This window comes from Myotis davidii, unplaced genomic scaffold, assembly GCF_000327345.1.
Source record: "Myotis davidii unplaced genomic scaffold, ASM32734v1 scaffold842, whole genome shotgun sequence".
Lineage (NCBI taxonomy): Eukaryota > Metazoa > Chordata > Mammalia > Chiroptera > Vespertilionidae > Myotis > Myotis davidii.
This window is the reverse complement of record NW_006293540.1, coordinates 745,499-751,264: the sequence shown is the minus strand read 5'-3', so window position 1 is coordinate 751,264 and position 5,766 is coordinate 745,499. Positions and strand designations below refer to the sequence as shown.

At 54.1% G+C, this 5,766-nt stretch overlaps 1 protein-coding gene across 1 annotated transcript in view; it reads left to right on the top strand.

Moving 5' to 3' along the window:
- Positions 1-321: 321 nt before the first annotated feature.
- The window catches only part of RASD2 (RASD family member 2), a 37,102-nt gene continuing 31,657 nt past the window's right edge, over positions 322-5,766 (top strand). The window contains exon 1 of the mRNA XM_006767232.2: positions 322-344. The gene's annotated coding sequence lies outside the window, so the exon portion shown is untranslated. The remainder of the gene's footprint in view (positions 345-5,766) is intronic.

Here is a 5,766-nt window from a genome sequence, read left to right as displayed (position 1 = left end):
CTCCCGACTTGGAGACCCAGAGCCAGCCTGCTCAGCCCAGACCTCCCTGCTTGTTGCCTCCTTCCTCCATGTGGCTCTCCTCACCCTCTCCCTGGAGATTTCCAGAGCTTTCCCTCAGTGCCTCCTTCCAGAAAACCACAGGCAGCTCCCGAATCCCCCTGTCCCTCTAGCCTGCCCTGGCAGCCTCAGGCTGGGCTGCAGGTGCTGCCCAGGAGTCAAGCCACATCTCCATTCCCCTCCTTTTAGGTCCTCATTGTTCCTGTCCTCTCTTCAACACCCCGGTCTCTGCGTGATTCTGGGAGTTCCCTTCTTGGATTTATTCTCCCGAAGGAGCTTGGTCTGTGGTGAGTACAAACGTTTCTTAGCAACATCTTGCAGCTCATCTCTTCTTAGAAGGTATTTCTCTAATGAACAAAGGTCTATTTTTATAGATTTCTTCCTTCTCACGATTGCAAGAATTATATTTCTGGCTCAGTGTGTTTTTGTTCAACGATCCTCACTCTACCTATATGTGGTGGGAATGAATGGTCCCCATTTCACTGATGAGACCTTGTAGAGAGAGCCCTGGCTGGTGGCCCTGCAGTGTGGCCAGCCTCAGGGGTGAGTCCTAATTGGTTAAAACAAGCCCAATGATCTCATTCTCCTTTGCAAGTGACTGGTGTAGGAGCAGGCATGTGACCCAGTTCTGGCCAATGAGATGTAAGGAGATTTTTTCTTTACTAAAATCTGAGTAGCCCTAGCTGGTTTGGCTCAGTGGATAGAGCAGGGGTGGGCAAACTTTTTGACTCGAGGGCCACAATGGGTTCTTAAACTGGACCGGAGGGTCGGAACAAAAGCATGGATGGAGTGTTTGTGTGAACTAATATAAATTCAAAGTAAACATCATTACATAAAAGGGTACGGCCTTTTTTTTCAATAGTTTTAAGAGAAATCCCAGGTTCCATTCTGGTCAAGGGCACATGCTCTGGATTGTGGGCTTGATCCCCAGTAGGGGACGTGTAGGAGGCAGCTGATCAATGATTCCCTCTCATTATTGATGTTTCTATCTCTCTCTCCCTTCCTCTCTGAAATCAATAAAAATATATTAAAAACAAAAACAAAAACAAAACCCTGGGTAGAGAGGGCTGACAGCCAGAGCTGTGGCAACCGCTGTATGACGTGAGGCCATCAGCTCGGGAATAAAAGGTCATAAAAGGCGGAGCGGAGAGAGCCTGTTTTCAAAGTTGCTGACGTTGCTGGGCCAGCGCCCCAACCTGGGACTCCCCGCCTCCAGTCTCCTTATGTGAACACCAGCCCTCCCCGAGGAGCGGGCATGGATCTGGTTTTCTGTAACTTGAAGCTGAAAGCGTTCTTTACTGATAACACCGAGGATGCCCTCTCTGCCCCTCGGAGAGGCCTGCATCTCCTTAGGAAGCGCAGACACAGCTCCAGGGGACAAAGGTCGGACCTGGGAGCAAGCCAAACATGTGGCCCAGAGCAAAGTCACTTTCCCTGTCGCCACTCTTCTGTTTACTCCTTCGTGAAGCGAGGGGTTGTGTGACATCAGGGGCATTGCCCAAGGACGGCTCAGAAGCCCCTAGGGCCTCCTGGGGCCGCCTGCACGTTAGCCGATGACAGTGGTGAGCGAGAGGGGGGACGTTCTGCGCCTGGCGCATGTTGGGAGGTGACTCAGTGAGGAATTGGATGGCCTCAGAGGCTGTTTGTTCCTCTTCCCCGTTTGTCAGTAATCCTTCATCATGCCCCAGTTTCAGAGTGTATTTTTAGTGGAAATAAACCTCAACGGTCAGGATGACACGATTCCTTCAGGGGTTTCAGCAGCACCTGTGGATGGGGCCACGCCGGGGAGCGAGCACGTGAGGTGGTGAGACCCACTGATCCGGCGTGCAGGCAGGTGGGCGAGCCGGGGAGACCATTGAACTTGGCCATAAAAACAAAAAAGTCTGCAGGGCTGCAAGCCTGGGTGGAGCTGGGGTCTAGCGCCAGTGCCTTCCAGGTAGTCATCACCTGGCCAGGGGAACAGCGCTGGAGAGGACGCAGCACGGGCCTGGGGGAGGGACATGTTTGGTGTGTACAGGGACCAGCAAGGACACCTGCAGGGCTGGAAGGGAGGGAGGCAGGGGTGAGAGGAAGGAAAAAGGGTGAAAGGTGGGCAGGCCCAGCAACTGGAGGGGCTTCGGGCACAGTGAGGACTTGGGGTTTGGTTGAAGGAGAGGGGGCCTCGCGACTTGATCTGCTTTGTTTGTTTCCTTTTAGTTAATCCTCATCCAAGGGTATTTTTCCATGGATTTTTAGAGAGAGTGGAAGGGAGAGGGAGCGACAGAGAGAAACATCGCTGTGAAAGAGACACATCAATTGGTTGCCTCCCGCATACACCCCAACCAGGGCCGGGGATCAAAACTGCAACCAGTGTACGTGGCCCTTGACTGGAATTGAACCAGGGACCCTTCAGCCTGCAGGCCAACGCCCTAGTCACTGAACTGAACCCGTGAGGGCGCGATCTGGTTTGTTTGAGCAGGAGGGCTCTGCTGCTCTGTGGACATTGGGGTGCAGAGCGCCAGGAGTGGGGGCCAGGAGACCAGCGAGGGGCTGTGACCCGCGCCCAGGCAGGGCATGACGGCGGCTGGGCTAGGACAGGAGGTGGCAAGGCAGTGGAGGTGGCGACAAGTGGACGGATTTAGGCGGACAGAGCCAGTAGGCCTCGCTGACAGCCCGGATGTGTGGAGTGAGTGAGAGCCGGATGGGAGTCAAGGGCCACTCGGCAGTTTTGAGCACGGGCAGTCGGGTGCCTGGTAGGGACTCGGCAGTTTTTAGGCGCTGGGTCTGGTTCCTGGAAGGAACCGGGGAGAGAGACAGCAGCCTGATCCACCCTCCGTATCTCAGATCTAGTGAAACGGGCAGGAAGCCTCCATCAAGGGACTGGTAAGGTGATTCTCCAGAGGGGAAGTCCCAGCGGGCCGCCGGTGCCCACTTATCTGATGAGAGCTCCCTTTCTGGGCCGCACTTGCCTAACCCACGTCATGGAGACCTGCCTCAGCTTCAAGGACTCAGCCGGTTGGACACCGGAGGTTAGAGATGTCTGGTCTAGGCACTTGCTGGAATTAGGAAGGACCGAGGAAAGGAGGCAAAGGCGAAGAAATCATCTGCCTTCAGATGACCTCCACCAGGCTTGCTGAAGTGACCTACCTCTACCTATAGCGCTAATGCACCTCCTACATAACCACCCATAGGCTGTGCCCTGGCGGGGTAACTCTGCCAGCCGCCGGAAGCCAGAGCGGCGCCTCAGTCTCCATTATTCCTCAGGTGCTAGCTGGCAGGAGAGAGGATGGAAATCTCAGATTTTGTTTTTTAAAAATAATATGTTTTTATTGATTTCAGAGAGGAAGGGAGAGGGAAGGAGAGGTAGAAACATCAATGATGACAGAGAATCACTGATTGGCTGCCTCCTGCACATCTCCTACCAGAGATTGAGCCTGCAACCCGGGCATGTGCCCTGACTGAGAACCAAACTGTGACCTCCTGGTTCAGAGATTGACGCTCAACCACTGAGCCACACCGGCCGGGCTGTCTCGGACCTTCTTGTCACCTTTTTAGTCATCAGTGATTCCTATGGAATTCAGATGCCAGATGGAGCCTTCCTACCCCTTGACAGCTTCAAAAATGTTGGTGTGGACTCTCCAATTCCACGCCCTGTGGAAGCCTAGATAAAAATGTCTGGGAATTTGGTGGTGGTGGTGGGGATGTGGGGATTCCTGTTACCAAGGTCACCCTACCTCCAGGCTATTGCATCCCCTAGTATTTGTCTTCATGTCACACCAACCTAATGAGCCGTGAAGCTCATGTCCTTCCCTTTTTTCTACCTTAACCTGATTTCGAGCACGTGGTCCAATGTTTGGAGGGAGTTGTACTCAGGGTGCACAGTCCAGCAACCAAAGGGAATGAAAAAGCCATTCCATCTCTGCTGTCATCTTTGAAATCAAACTGAAGAGGATCTCAATCCTCTTCCTCATCAAGGGAGCCTCTTAGTCTTTCCCGTTCCCATTCCCATCCCCACGTTCTCCTGTGCCTTTCACCTCCCAACCCTTTCCATCCTCCTCCCAAGTCTTCCCCCTTCCCTCCGGCCCCTGTAGCCTCTGTTCCTTTATTTCTGACCATCCTTCAAATTCAGTATCAAAGGGCTGTAACATAGAATGCAAAAGACCGGACTGTGTTAGAGGGGTGTGGGGGGCAGGGGCACGTTTTATTAATGGTTGCTATACCCACCCCCTTTCTCCAATTCACATCAGGCACCTGTGCTCTGAAAAGACTCTTCAGCCACCTGCCCCCGAAGTTGGCCCTACATGAGGCCACCTGGAGCCATTGTGATGGCATCTTTATGCCCCCTGTCTGCACTGATCTCCAGGGTGTCTCCTCTGCTCCTCCCGGAAGGTTCTTGCCCCTCAGTGTCTTCATGGCAAAACGGAGCCAATGCTTGAACCGTCCTCAGAGGGCTGTTGGGAAGGCAGAGTGAGTCAGGGAAGTGCCTGGTGCATGGCAGGTGCTCATGAGATGGGATTGCACTTCGGGTGCACCGGCTCCCCTCTGACTCAGTTAAATCCACAGTCAGGGCCTATCGGGTTTGGCTCAGTGGATAGAGCGTCGGCTTGCGGACCGAAGGGTTCTGGGTTCGATTCTGGTCAAGAGCACATGCCTGGGCTGCCAGCTCGATCCCCAGTAGGGGGCATGGAGGAAGCAGCCAATCAGATATTCTCTCTCATCATTGATGTTTCTATCTCTTTCCACCTCTCCCTTCCTCTCTGAAATCAATAAAAAGATATTTTAAAAGGGGGCATGCAGGAAGCAGCCAATCAGTGATTCTCTCTCATCATTGATGTTTCTATCTCTTTCCACCTCTCCCTTCCTCTCTGAAATCAATAAAAATATATCTTAAAAGATAAATTCTCAGTCAGGGAGCCGAGCAGCTGGCCTGGTGGGGCACGAGGATCGGCTTACGGGGCAGGCGAGTGGTTAGAGCAGAACAGAGGGCTGTGGGAGGTCCCCTGCCAGGCTGAGGGTTGGGTTTCAATGTTATTATTATTAATAATAACAAAGCAATGAGAACAAGCCTCCCATGCTGCACTCTGAGATGCCAAGCCCAGCATCACGGGCGCTGGATTCTCTTCTCCCATTTTACAGATGGATAAACTCCAGCTCAGAGAGCAGAGGCCACACATCACAGCAGCGGCAGGGCCTGGTGAGACCCGGGTCCCCCGACTCCAAGGCCAGGCCCTGGCGGCAGTGAGAACGGGCATCGTCCCCGTGTGCCCGGCAGCCTCTGTGTATTGGCAGGGATCGCTCGTTATGGACAGTCCCCGCCCCAGGACGGGGTGTGTATGTGACAGTCTTGTCCCCTCTCCCCTTCCCTCTCTCTGCCCAGGAGGGTGCAAACTAGCTGAGGACTCCCTCAGGCCACCCTCAGCCCTCGGTGGTCAGCCGTCATGGAGTTGAGGTTAATGCCGTTTTGGGTCAAGAGTCCCAGGCCCCGTCCCTGCCTTCCTGGTCTGCCGGGCTGGGAGAGGAGGAGGGATCTGCTCCAATGAGAGAGGGGACTGCACCCCCTCAGCCCTGGTTTGGCATTTTATGTGCTGAGAATGAGAAACCCAGCGTTGCTATGGAAACTGCCATCCCTGCTCCCTCTGTCATTCTCTGTGGGAAGCTCCTGTGTCGGGTAGGGGGGTGGGTGTGGAGGCCCCCCCCCAAGGGTGTGGGAAAGCAGCAGGGCTCTGGGGT